A 15400-nucleotide genomic window follows, 5' to 3' on the forward strand; every position below is an offset into this window, starting at 1 on the left:
CTCAATGCACTGAAAGTAGAGCATAAAAAATTGAAAGAATCTATGTTTCAAAGGAGACCATAAAGACAGAAATCATATTTGAATGAAGTGTCCTAAACCAAATGCTAACAATAACTCAATAATAAAAAAAAAAAAGTTCCCTTTCAGCTTGGACCTAGTCATATGACATGATAAACTCCCACACATCTCAGTGTTAGCATTTTACTCAAGTCTGAGAACAAAACTAGATTAGACAGTTTCACTCGGTTTTCTAGTTTCCTGCACTAGCATAATGTTATTATTGTTTGGCCTTGCCACCAGGAAGACAGACAACAAACAATGGATGTAGTCTAGTTAGGCCACAATCTTATTCACTTAATGCAAGGGTGCCCAACCTACAGCCCACACAGCACACCAAAACATTTTATAAGGTCTGTGGCCTGCTTCAACACAATATACTAACAGCTGATTCATTAGCACTTTTTTAAATCAAGTTTACATCATTTTAGTTTACACAAATGTGTAAAGAGAAACAACCTAAGTACATACAAAACAAGCTGAACTTAAAATATAGATCAATACTGGTGACTTTAAATCTTATTAAAATATGTAGAATCTTTTTGGCCCATACAAAGTTGTACTTAGGTTTAATGTGGCCCTCCTGTGTAATAAGATTGAACACTACTGACTTAAGGTCTTTTTAGAAATACCCAGCAATAAATCCTCTAGTGCAGGTCAATTCTTTCCTTAATCTTTTCCACCTATGGGACAGCTGCTATCAACTCTCTCCCCTTCTTAACATGGTCCCAGCCTGATGCTGAGGGGGATAGAAAAGAAAGAGGACCTGACAAGGGCACCTCCTTGTAGCACTATGAATTGTAGCAGCCTCAGTCAGTTTCTCCATCTGTTCTTCTGCTACTCTTCCCAAGCCCCCAAAGCTTTCTAGGTTTCTAGAAACCTCCTGCTAGTTCCTTACGGGGCACTCAGGGCCCAAAATAAGTATGTAGCAACATAAACTTACTCTTCTCTTTCCTCCAGGAAATCTGCTAGGTTGAATTCTCCCTAATTCCTGACCATCCAGTCCATATCAAAAGCCCCTGTCTACTCTTTCTACCTACAGGGCTTTATGTAAGCAGGTCTCTTCTTTTTAAGCCCATCCCTAGAAGCCTGCTTTCTGCTCCAGGTGACTCAACTTGGACTAATTGGGGCTTTTAGTAGCTCACTTCCTGGCTTGCCTGGAGGGTGTGTGGCCTGTTAGAGTGGGGTGTCTCCCTGTCATACTTGAGATTAGGAGCCCCAAGCCTCTCCTTTTCCTTAGGAGATGTCTTCCTTTAAATCCACTTTAAACTTCTGTTTATCAGGGAACCATAGACCCTCTGTAATAAGTACCTGCACTGGACACCTACCACACTTGATGGCTACTAGGCTGTGACAGCTTGACCTAACCTCTTTACCTACCTCAGCAGCTCCACAACCTGCTGTGGGGAAGGCAGAAAACACACCCCATGTTGGCCAATCTGAAGGTGAGGGAAAATTCCTTTCCTGCCCCAAAAGAAAAAGGGTGAGTTGTGAAAACACAGTGCAGATCATAAAACCCAGTCCTACTCTGACTCCATAGGTGGGTGCTGCTGATTGAGATATATGTGTGAGAGAGGGAGAGGTGTATGCTCTGCCTGAAATTCCTGAGGTATAAATTCCAGCCCTCATGATACATGGTGGGTTAGTACTTTTACCTGTTGTCCATGTCCTGTTCCCCCTTAGCTCTGCTCAGGTAAGCCCCTGCCTCATAATGGGACCTTTTCCCTGTTGACCTGACAAAGCCTGACCATGTTCAGCTGTGCTGAGCACATTCTTATAATGTACAAAGCTTAAATACCATTTTTCAGAGGTTGTTTTATTATTTTATAAATATATCTATTGATATTAGCTTTGGCAAAATCTTTAATAAGAAACCTAAATATGGGGACTAAATTATTTGTCCCTTTCAAATTTCCCTTAGACCTTAACTTAGTATAAATATTTATCATCTGGAAGCAAAAGCTCCACTTACAGATGGTGGCATTAGGAGCAGAGTGAAACCTAGTTAGGGATTGAAATTGATATATTAATTGAAAGGTGAGTTCACACCCAACAGCAAGTTTAAGCCCCACCCAATATGAAAGGAGTAGGACCTTTTACTGGGTATTGTTTTGAGTATGGGTGGTGTACACGAAGGCAGAACACAAAGAAACTGAGGACAGACAAAGATGACTGGGGCTACATCTACATTACAGAACTTAACAGTGGCACAGCTGCACCACTGTAATGCTTGTAGTGGATACTCTCTAAGCCAACAGCGCTTAGGTTGGTATAATTTACATCACGTGGGTGTATATTATTCACACCCCTGAGTGACATAAATTATAGTGAAGTAACCTGTAGCATAGACAAGGTCTGAGTGAGAGATATGAACATGAAGAATAGCTGAAAGCATGAGGCTGACCCTGGGGAGAGGTTTTGGGGTCAGGGGTGCAAGCTGATTAGAGTGCTCTTGGTGCTGTGAGTAAAAGAAGCTGTTTCTTGCTGTTTTGCTGTTTGATTCCTTCTGCATTCAGAAACACAGGACTTTGTAAACTCTTAGTAAACAGCCAACGCTGTATCAAAGACATGCATGGACTACCACCAATTTCCACTCCCAACTGGAAACCCACAGGACCCCAGACTTTACAAGCCACTTAGGTCAAAAGACAAATACCTCTAGATAGGTTGTTTTTTATTAAATTTGTACCAGGTAGAATGCCAACTAGCTGTAGGGTTTTTTTTTTTTTCTCCAGGAGACATTACTTTTCTGACATTCAAGTAAACTGTCTTGTATCCTGTATGTTGTGTCAGGTTTGTGACCCTGGCGTAGACTCAAGAACAGACAGAGTATTGTATTGGATCCTGTATCTGCCATTACTGTGGCTAAGGAAATCAAAATAAAATCAATTTGACAGATGAAAGACAAATGCTTAAATCAGCAATTCTTACTTAAATAGTCACATTATCTTCTTTCAGACTGATTGGACAATTAGGCCTCAAGTGAGGAGGTAAGATTCAAAAGTGACTCAGCGATTTACCAACTATATGAATTGTCAGCTCTCTCCATATAAAGTTTTAACTAAAAAGTAGTTGAATTAGAAAAACAAGCTAGTGAAATAGTCTGAAGGGAAACAATTTATAACAGAAATTGTATTAAAGCCAAACAAACAAATATGTTTACCTCTGGGTTTATTTTTCTGAGCTGCTTATATATGAAAAGAAGGTGGTATTTTATTTATTTTATCCTCACTAATTCTTTAACTCCCATAGTGGTAATTACAGTCTAGTTTAGTATTATTAGATATTTATAATCCTTCACTAATGTCCTCTAATCTCTCTTGTTCCCAAGATGGTTGCCTCAGAGCTCAGCAGATTGTATTCTTTTAATCATTTCCTCCATAGTAACCCTGCAGTTTGAATGCAGCCACTTACTCTAGTCTTTGGAGAAATACCTGGATTCACACATCCCCAAACATATTATATGAATCTATTAAGTGCTTATTAATATTTCATTTACTTTTAACCCTGCATTGTCATACTTTCCCTGTTCTTCTGTCTTGTAGCCCAAGGGATCAATAATAGTAAATCTTTGCTGCCTTCTCCCTACTATCATCCTTCTCTTCACCCCCTTGTATTTTCCAACTCGGACATGAGGAATGAACTTACTTCTAACATTTTCCTACTTTGCTGCAACAGCAACTCCAATCCAATGCCTCCCTTCACACTCACATCCTCTGGATCTTCCTGACATTGTCCAGTTTCCTAAGAAAACTCTCTCTCCAACACCTTTCCCCTTCCATGTTTGACCTTTCTCCCTACATTACCACCATTGTTAACAGCTATTTTTCGTCTCTTTTTTCCTAACAGTAATATTTTCCATGATTCACCTGCTTTTTCCATTTTGGATATTTTGATGTTATAAAAGTGATAAAAGAGGAAAGAATGGAGTGAGATACAACTTACAGAATTGCAATTCTTTTGCAAAAAGCTCTCTTGACCTTGTAGACAATTTATCTTGCTGTTCCATCTCTCACACGCCCTTTCTCAGCAGTCTGCTTGAGAAACTAGTGTTTTATTTTCTCTGAAATCACTTCTCACAAAAGAATACCCTTGAGTAATTTTTATTGAGGTTTTGTTCTGGTGATATGAAAATTGGTCCCCTCTAGTTAATGAGATTTTCTGGTGCTGATGTCTCCTTCTCCTTGACTGCACTCTTTTGGACCTTTTCATGCTCCTGAACAATAGCTCCTATAGCTATTTTGGTGGTTCTGTTTTTTTAATGAGAGTTCTAATCCTGGAAGTTTCTTTGCGGCCAGGCTCTTCCTCTTCATCACTAGACTCTCTAGCTACCTTCTCTCCTGATCACCACATGTGAACATACCTTAAACTTTACCTACTATGGCTTATATAATAACATAGCTTTTGTGACTTTTTCACATCCGTGTTTAGCTGAGGAAGAAAAAGAAATCTGCCCCACAGTTATCATATGTCAAATAAATGCATGAGGATTGACACTGAAATTTGGTTTTATAAAACTAATTGGAAATGGCCCAATTTTCAAACATGTGAGTTTTAAAATGAGGAACTTAAATCCTGTTTGGGCACTTAGCATTAAGGGACACAAACTTGAATATTAGAATTCTAAAACTAAATAGTAATCAAACTTGAATATTCTGCTTCTTACCATAAGTACAACAGCTAAAAATTACAAAATGATTCTCTTTTCAAACTATCACAAACTTCAGAAGTATGTGAGTGTTAATGTACAGCAAAAACATGGGTGCCTTAGACATGGGACAGCTACTAGATATTACAATGAATATTGACAGGCCACAACACAGAAGGCCAGATTTTAAGGTAAGCTAATGGTGTTGTTGGCAGACCAATGAGCAGAAAAATTATTGTGGCGGTAGTAGTAATAAATTGGATGATGACTACAGTATCCTAGGTACATCATGATGCCTTCAGAAATGTACCCATGCTGACCTGCAGTGCTATTGGCATTTTTACTGTCTTCACAAATCCATATCAGATTGAGTGTCATGCTTTTTTTTTTTTTATGGATTATGTCCCTAGATAGCAAAAGACCCTACGTCTTCTTTGGTAGCATATTACAGATCATGCACATATAATTTAGAGAATCTTGTGATCTATTAATCAGGTATTTCTTCAGCATATAATACTTGATCTGTGGCTCATTCTTGAATATTTGCAATTGGTGATTAGGTAAATAAGTTAATATTGTTTACTCTGATTACAGGATTTATACAATTAACAAAACTGCAAAATGCAAATCATACATTGCAAATATTTCCATCCTATACAACTGGAAACTTCCATTATTGGTTGCATAGGAACCAATAGCATAGTCAGGAAAAAAAAAGTTACTTGTGTAACTAACAATAATATGAATTAGATTGTGATCGTAATTGAATATACATCTGCTGTTGGATGGAAGTCAATCAGAGCAGCAGGGTACTCAGTATTTCTGAAATATCCAGCCCTTTGTGCAAGTGTGTGTTCTTTAAACAATTTTTGGAAGTTTATGAACTATTCATAATCATTAATTTTCTGTATATGGTATGAAATATTTCTGAAGACTTTTTCAGTATTCATGAGCTGCTTATGAACACTGCAAGTCCCATTTTCGATATATGGTAATATGCTTTTTCAGGAATTTTAATAAATGTTCATGACATTTTATAAACAAACACCTTTACTGACCATCATTCCTTCACTGGGTGTGGAATTAACAAATAACCATTCTATTAGTAAGCAGACAAATCTGCCAAGGTGTTTTGCTTTGTTTGGTTTTGACAATACTAATTAACAAAACCGAACCTATGCCCTTTCCTCTGACTTGACTGAAGAGCCCTTTCAGTGGATATGTTTTCACTTTACTGCCTAAGTCTATAAAGTAGTAAAATGTCAGACATTCAACAAGTTTAAAAGAAAAAGAGACTATTGAGAGATGCATGTTTGGTTAATATATCCAAGCGTCTTAACATGGCAGTCATTTTCTACTGTTAAGCAAAAAGACGTGCTTTCATCTCCCTTTTTTTCCTGGAATGTGGGATAAAGATGTGTGTCAGAGTGGTCTAGTGCTCTAAACGTATGGCCCAATGAAGAAAAGCATCCCTTTTCAGAAAAAGCACTTCAGTCTGTGCTTTTAGGATGGACTTAAGCACATGTTTAAGTGCTTTCCTGAATCAGCATCTGTATTCCCAATTTTGCCACCTACTTGTGGTGTGACCTTGATTATGGTAAGTTACTTAGGCCCCAACCCACTTGGAGCATCTTAAGTACGAAACCTTAATCACACAGGTTTCAGAGTAACAGCCGTGTTAGTCTGTATTCACAAAAAGAAAAGGAGTACTTGTGGCACCTTAGAGACTAACCAATTTATTTGAGCATGAGCTTTCGAAGTGAGCTGTAGCTCACGAAAGCTCATGCTCAAATAAATTGGTTAGTCTCTAAGGTGCCACAAGTATTCCTTTTCTTAATCACACAGATTCTCTTATTGACTTCAATGGGGCTATTTACATATTAGAGTTAAGCATGTGCTTAAGTACTTTGCTGGATCAGAGCCTTAAAGTCTTGGTATTTTCCCCATATGTCAAATATGGATATTAATACTGACCATCTTAGTAAACTGATTTGAAATCCTGAGATAAAAAGGTCCATAGTACTAGTAGCAATATATCTACTTGCTCTTCTCAGTAACCACACTGTGAAGTGTGGGATACGACATGACATATCTTGATCCCAGTATAGCCATTAATATAAAAACTAATGCTAATAGTGCTAATAAGAGTAGACTTAAAATAGGTCATTACATTTCCATGCACAGATGCATAGATGATCATGATGCTTTACAAGCATATAAACAATGTCTTTGCCCTGAGAACCTTTATTTTGCATTATGCCAGAGTCAAATTTGAACTTTGCAGCTACGTAATGTATTAAAGTAATCTCTACAATATATTAAAGCCCTAATAAAGTTCTGATCCAGATGGAGACTGTCTTAAGACCATGAGCTTTACATATACTTAAATTTACTCCCAAATCAGTGCTCACCTGTGCCTTTAAGAGACTGGCTTAGATAGCTACAGATATGAAGAAGGGTCATTACTAGTGAGAACTTTTTCTGACAAAGATCTTAGAATCATAGAATCAGGGTTGGAAGGGACCTCAGGAGGTCATCTAGTCCAACCCCCGGCTCAAAGCAGGACCAATCCCCAACTAAATCATCCCAGTCAGTGCTTTGTCAAGCCTGATCTTAAAAACTTCAAAGGAAGGAGATTCCACCACCTCCCTAGGTAATGCATTCCAGTGCTTCACCACCCTCCTTGTGAAAAAGTTTTTCCTAATATCCAACCTAAACCTCCCCCACTGCAACTTGAGTCCATTACTCCTCGTCTGTCATCTGCTACCACTGAGAACAGTCGAGATCCATCCTCTTTGGAATCCCCTTTCAGGTAGTTGAAAGCAGCTATCAAATCCCCCCTCATTCTTCTCTTCCGCAGACTAAACAATCCCAGTTCCCTCAGCCTTTCCGCATAAGTCATGTGTTCCAGTCCCCTAATCATTTTTTTTGCCCTCCGCTGGATGTTTTCCAATTTTTTCACATCCTTCTTGTAGTGTGGGGCCCAAAACTGGACACAGTACTCCAGATGAGGCCTCAGCAATGTAAATAGAGGGGAATGATCACGTCCCTCAATCTGCTGGCAATGCCCCCACTTATACATCCCATTGGCCTTCTTGGCAACAAGGGCACACTTTTGACTCATATCCAACTTCTCATCCACTGTAACCCCTAGGTCCTTTTCTGCAGAACTGCTGCCGAGCCATTCGGTCCCAAGTCTATAGCGGTGCATAGGATTCTTCCATCCTAAGTGCAGGACTCTGCACTTGTCCTTGTTGAACCTCATCAGGTTTCTTTTGGCCCAATCCTCTAATTTGTCTAGGTCCCTCTGTATCCTATCCCTACCCTCCAGCGTATTTACCTCTCCTCCCAGTTTAGTGTCATCTGCAAACTTGCTGAGGGTGCAATCCACGCCATCCTCCAGATCATTAATGAAGATATTGAACAAAACTGGCCCGAGGACCGACCCTTAGGGCACTCTGCTTGATACCGGCTGCCAACTAGACATGGAGCCATTGATCACTACCCGTTGAGCCCAACAATCTAGCCAGCTTTCTATTCACCTTATAGTCCATTCATCCAGCCCATACTTCTTTAACTTGCTGGCAAGAATACTGTGGGAGACTGTGTCAAAAGCTTTGCTAAAGTCAAGGAATAACACGTCCACTGCTTTCCCCTCATCCTCATCATCATCTTGTATGCCTTTTCCTCAGATTTCACACAAGTGCACCTAAGTTAAGAAAGCATTTTTCTGAACTTAAGTTCTAGTCAAATTTGAGCACACTTTCCCTCATTATCAGACACCTAACGTATGCTCACTCTTATAGAGTGTAGTCAGCAGATATTTATGACCTGGATTTCCAGACCTTTGTGGCAATTTACATTAAGATTCAGCTGTGCTCTCTTAGCAATAACCAGAGAAGCTGCCAAAAGCAATTAGAGATCAAAATGAAATTATATAGTTTTGCTTATAATGATAAAACCCATTACAGTAAAAATCAAAAAGGATGTTTATGTAAAATTATGTGAATCACAAGTCATTTGTTCTCTAAAAGTTTCTTCATTTTCTTTATCTAATTATAGTGTCACTTCAAAAATTAGTGTCTCTTGAATGCTTTCCCTACTAAAGTTGTAACTCTATGTATGTAAAGTTGTAACTCTATAAAATGCATCCATTATACTCTGAGCTCCAGTTGATGACTGCTATTATTTCTCCATTCTATAGCTCAATTGCATATTTTCATGTAGCATTAACAGAGTAAAGTGGTATCACTCAAACAAATGGACTCCTATTGATATCATCACTGCCCCCACACCAGTAAAACCCATTGTTTCGTATGCCTATTGTGTCTTATAATTGCTCTTGCAATATGTAGCATGGGTACTCATGTGCTACACATTGCAGGATCCGAAATCCTTTCTACTGAGGGGTCATGGTCTTTAACTTGGGCCTGAATGTTGTTTGCAATATAAACAAACAACAATGACCGCAACCAGCAGACACTCTAATGAAACTTACAATGGTTACGTCAATGTACATCAGAAAGATCCACTTGCCTTTATTTTCAGGTAAGGAGTCCTTGAGTCCACTGATGATACATGGATTTTCGTGAGGATAAGCATGTATACGTCATCACTAAACTATGAATGGGGATTGAGAAAACTCAACAGTTTGCATGTACACAGTCTTCTCTGCTGTTTGAGTATTGGATTGAAGTGTGGCTCCAGTGTGACAGTGTAAAAAAAAAAAAGTGAACTACTTCACACAAATGGACACCTGGGTTTTGTTTGTATTTTGTATTTACCTTAACAATAAAACTCCATTTTGATCATAGTTCCAGAACGTGTATATATAAAGAAGGATCATTCAACATTTGAAGGTTTTATAATGTTTGGCATAGTGTGAAGATTTTTTTCAGCATGACTGTTTTTACTGGTATAAAGAATTAAGATAATACAGGTTCCAGGATAGTATTCAAACGTCCTACATTTTGCAAAATGTATACTGATCCTTGCTTTTCATTCATTCAATAACTGAAGAGAGGGGCAGCTCCTCAGCTGGTATAAACTGGCGTAGCTTCATTGAAGTCAATAGAACTATGATTATTTATACCAGCTGAGAGCTGTCCCACACCCACCTTATGCAATTGTAACATAAACTTTGTATTAGACTTTGGTAAGAGACTTTACTGGATATTTTTCCTCTTTGTGATTAACCTGTGAAATGTCAGTTTTGCCTATGCTTTACAAATAACTGTACACTAATTATTAGTTAAATGTACAAACTATTGTCCATTCCTCTGGATGACAGATTATAATAATCTGGTGAAAAATATTCCAGGAGAGAAGTTTCAAATAACAAAAGATCTCATTTAATACTGTTTATCGTAGCACAAAAAGCAATAAAAGCTCTGTGACTTGCAAAACTGTCTACCACAGCTTCAGTTAGAGACAAGGTGGGTGAGCCAATATCTTTTATTGGCTCAACTTCTGTTGGTGAGAGAGGCAAGCTTTCAAGCTCCCCAGAAGTTGGTCCAATAAAATATTACCTCACCCACCTTGTTTCTCTAATATTCTGGGATACACTGCTACATATATCTGCATACATCTTCAATTAGTGAAGTCTTTCATAGGACCAGAGATACATGTTTTTTATAGACTTTTTTATTACTAGCTTTTCTCCTTCTATAAAAGGGTGACAGCAAAATAATTGTTTTGGGAGCATTTTAAGTTCTTAGAAATAAGGTTAGCATTTACTGTAGTACAAAATAGCTGGAAAAACTCATGCTATATAGAAAGATTTATATGATCACAAGTTAAAGAGGCACATATTATGTGATTCCAAAGTGATTTATTAAAGATCAACCCCGATTCTACAGTCTGATCTGCATGGGTGTTCTCTTATGCCTATGCAAAGTCCCAATGAAAAGAGTTATATTCCTTATGAGTGTAGGGGATGAATCACAGGTATCAGATTGCAGAATCAGTGTGCCAGGCACTGATATCCATGGCACTACTCTTGGTAAAAGTAAGCACATGTATAAGTGTTTGCAGGATTAGGGCTTCAGTTGTAGCTTTAGAGTAGGATTTTCATAGTCCCTAACTCTACTCCCATTACAGTCAATGGATGAGAGAAGTATTAGGCCACCGCTGAATGTTTTATAAAACCCACCCTTAAAGTTTTTACTTGTGGCTTTAGACAGTTATATGAAGAATCATAACTCTCCACCCCCCTAAAACAAATGTATAAATAATATTAACCGATATTTTGCAAAAAATGCAAGGGGTGTTTGTTTTGGGTTTTCTTTGAATGAAAGTCTAATAGGTGTATGCAGAGCTGATAAAGCTATTTCTAAACATTTTGTAAACAATTGAAATTTTTAAATATTGTTTGCTTTTCTTTGCATTTGAAATGAACCCATTTTTTATTTTCTTAAAACTGTTTAATCAAAAAGTTTATAGAAGATTTTATCAGTTATCAGAATAGATATTGGTTTACTGAAAATCAAGTTTTGGTAAGCAAAAATCTTCAATAGCAGTTCTGATAAAAGTTTAAATAAGAGTCACAAAATTCAAGGAAAAATGAAACGTTTAAAGACAATAGTTTTCCATTAAATTTTTCATTTTTTGAAAAGCCATCGAATGAAAAAAGTCCAGAAGATTGTACCATTTTAGATGAGTATAATTCTATTTGTGCCTGTTTTTAAGCCTGGCTACCCCATATCATAATCATCAATAATTCTGGCACATTTACAAATGATGGGATAATCTTGAGCCCAGGAAATATTTCTCTGTCTCCTGCTTTCATGAAGTATTTTCAGCTACTGAATAATTAACAGAATGGATGTTCAGTTTTCTGCTTAGAGATCCGCTATTGACATTTCTGAACTCATTCACCTGAGATACCTGATTTAAAACTAAGGCCCCAAACTTGTAGACAGACGCTTACTTAAGTGCTTGACTTCAATTTAATAAAATTTCCTGTTAGGAAAGTTAAGAACAAATAGAATAAGTTTGCAAGATCAGGACCTAAGAAAGGTAAGAACACTTCAAGTTAAACATCAGGACAATTAATTTAGCAACAGACTGGTGAAGTGATTACAACCAAATTTGAAAACGTTGGAATCTGAGGATTTATATTTTTGGTAGAAATTCACAAAAGTGATCTTGTGATTTGATTAGAGTATAAAACCACTAATGATTTATGGCAAAAGATTAGCTCAGTATTTTGGGAGGTGAAAGTTCAGGCTTATATTTGCCACAATGTATGTTTATTCACAGATTATTTACGTCCATGTCATCTGAATTTTATCTGCTGCAGATACAAAGTTAACTTAAGTAGTAATTTTTTCATTCAGAACAGAAAAAAATAAATATCAGTCTATTCCAAAAGTCTTATTTTTATGTCCCCATCAACCAGTACTACCATTTAGAAGTTATTCTCCATTGCAATACGTTTTTCCAGTCCTGGAATCAGTGATTGGTAGCATATTTAAAGTCAAGAACCACAAGTCAAGTCAGGATAACCAGAATTGTCCTGTGCTGTGTTCAGTATTCTTCTTTTTATTATTTTTTTATCAGATCTAATGTTCAGTATTGGCCTAACTGGGCCAAAGATAAACCGTATTTGCAAAGCCTGCTCTTGGAGAATTTGATGTACTAATGAGTTGTGCCAATGTCCTTGAAAGTATGTTGACAGACAAACTTTTTATCATTTGTACAAATCTAAAGAAAATAATTAATTAAAAATCAATTTTAGCAAGAAAATGCACATTACTAATGACCCATGCCTACATATCGTACAAAAGTCTAAATTGTGCATGATGTCTAATAAAAATGGAGAGACTTACCATTTTTTAAACTAAACTGTGTTTTCTTTGGCTGCGGGGCATGGAGAAGAGGCCTGTCTTGCTTCAGATACTCCAGAACCAATTTCTGTTATAGCATAGGGTGCTGGCTTGAACTAGGCCAGCATCCCATGGGACTCTGAAAGTTCAAAAAAGTTTGCCATCCCAGTTCATGCAATAAGTCTAAAAGCCTCCACTGTTTGTGAACAGAAATCCCAAAATAATTTGCTTGAGTCAATCAAAACATTTCAATAAACTTTGGATTTGTTTCAATTTTGAACATTTAATATTTAAAAGAATCTAAATGTTAAAGTTCTGAAAGTCACCTGGAATAAAAAATTGGAGCATTTTGTTCCAAAAATGTTGAACCATCGCATTTTGACATTTCTCACCAAACAGTTTGTTGAAACCAACATGTTCCAACAGGAAGCTTCAGTTATGACAAATCTCTATTTTTCAATGAAAAAATAAAATAAAATTCCTGACCAACAGTAGTGCTGACTCTTCAGTGGGTTCCAGGTAATTCCTGCTGTGGTATGTTGAAGAAACACATAAGACCTACCTTATGGCTTCTCTAAAACTGTCACTATGTCCCACCTGCTTACTTTCAGTAAGGGCTGCTAATGAGCCTGACCACACTGTCAAGATATCCATGATCCCTGGGGCAGTAATCAATACTGTACATGGTCTAGCTCTCAAGTGTTACATCACAGTCCAGTTCTGCTTTTTTGCCTAATACTCTTACTAAGCTGTGCACAGCATTTTGTGAATGTCTCAGTTGATAACTAGTTACAGTGTGCAAACTTAGGCCAATATTTTAAAAACTGGGTAACTGAAGTTAGGCTGCTACATCTGTATTTAGGCTTCAAAATAAATGGCCTGATATTTAGAAGTGTTGAGTATCTTTGCAACTCCCACAGAACAGAGAACTAGATGGGGTGGGGGAGGACATGAAAAATTTCAGTGGGGTCATAGGAGCAACAAGATGGAAATCTGTAGGTAAAATCTGCTCAACATCTTACATGTCTATACAAGAATAGAGGGAGTATGGGGAATCAACAGGAATAACTGGAAGTATTAGTCCATAAGATAAATTATGACTTGAATGACATCACAGAGACATTGTGGGATAAGTCTCATGATGGGAATATTGGTCAGGAAAGACAGGCAGGATAAAAAGGCAGTATTGCATCATACATCAAGTTTACACACACTTGTTCTGAGGATGTGAGAGGAAAAGTAATATGGCAAACACAAAATATTCCAATAAGTTCTTGGAATCTTTTGGGAACAACGTTTTCTTTCAGAAAGTGGAGGAAGTAACCAGGAGGACATCATTTTAGACTTGGTAGTAACAGGGAGGCATTGGTAGAAAATCTGAAGGGGGAAGGCAATTTGGGTGAAATTGATCATGAAATTGATCATTATTCTGAGGAAAGGAAAGAGTGAGCTCAGAGAATTGGTAGTTTTTCTTCTCCTGGGACCTTACCTAAGGATAGAAGAGGCTATTCTCTAACAGACAATATTAAAAACACAACCACAAACTGTCCCTGATGCAAAGGAAAAAGAGGAAGACTAATATGAAGCCAATATGGCTCCATCAGGAGCTCTTTAATCTGAAAATCAAAAAGGAATCCTACAAAAAGTGGCAACATTGACAAATTGCTAAGAAGGAGTACCAAAACAGTACATGCATGTAAGGACAAAAATCAGAAAGGCTAAGGCACAAAATGAGTTATACCTAGCAATGGACATAAAAGACAATAAGAAGAGTTTCTTTAATTTGTATCTCTTGCTTCTAGTGTATTTAAAGAGTAGGTATTCTACCTAGCAAAGGAGGGCTAATAATTGACAACATCAGGAAGGCTGAGGTGTTTAATGCCTATTTTGCTTCAGTCAAAAGGTTAATGGTGACCAGATACATAATTAATATTAACAAAGGGGAAGGAATGCAAGCCAAAAAGAGATAGAACAGGTTAAAGAATGTTTAGATAAACGAAGTATATTCAAGTTACAGGGCCTGATGAAACTCATCCTAGGGAAATTAAGGAATGAATCTCATAACCATTAGCAACAGTCAGAATGGGTGAGGAGGTCCCAGAGGACTGAAGAATGGCAAATGTAATACCTATCTTTGAAAATGGGAACAGAGGTCCTGGGGAATTATAGACCAGTCAGCCTAACTTCAATACCTGGAAAGACTCTGGAACAAAATATAAAACAATCAATTTGTAAACCTAGAGAATAATAAGGTTATAAAGGAATAGCCAGAATGGATTTATGCCATAAGAATAAATTATGCCAAACCAACCTATTTTTTAATTTGGCAGAGTTACTAGCCTACTGGATAGTGGGGAAGTAGACATGATATACCGTGATTTCAGTAAGGTTTTTGACGCAGTTCAATATGACATTATCATAAGCAAACAAGGGAAATGTAGTCTAGATGAAATTACCATAAAGTGGGCACACAATGGTTGAAAGACCATATTCAGAATAGTTATCAATGGTTCACACTCAAACCACGAAGGTGTATCTAGTGGGGTCCCACAAGGGTTAGTCCTCGATCCAGTACTAGTCAATATTTTCATTAACGACTTGGATAACAGAGTTGGGAGTATACTCAAAATTTGCAGATGGGAGGATTTACAAGTAGTTTGGAAGACAGGATTAGAATGCAAAGTGCCCTTGACGTGTTGGAGAGTTGGTCTGAATTCAACAAGACAAAATTCAATACAGATAAGTGAAGTACTTTGGACTTTGGAGGGGAAAAAAAAATCAGATGCACAATTAAAAAATGGGGAATAACTGGCTAGGCATTAGTAATGCAGAAAAGGATCTTGGGGTCATAGTGGATCACAAACTGAAT

Source organism: Natator depressus, chromosome 5 (genome assembly GCF_965152275.1).
Source record: "Natator depressus isolate rNatDep1 chromosome 5, rNatDep2.hap1, whole genome shotgun sequence".
Lineage (NCBI taxonomy): Eukaryota > Metazoa > Chordata > Testudines > Cheloniidae > Natator > Natator depressus.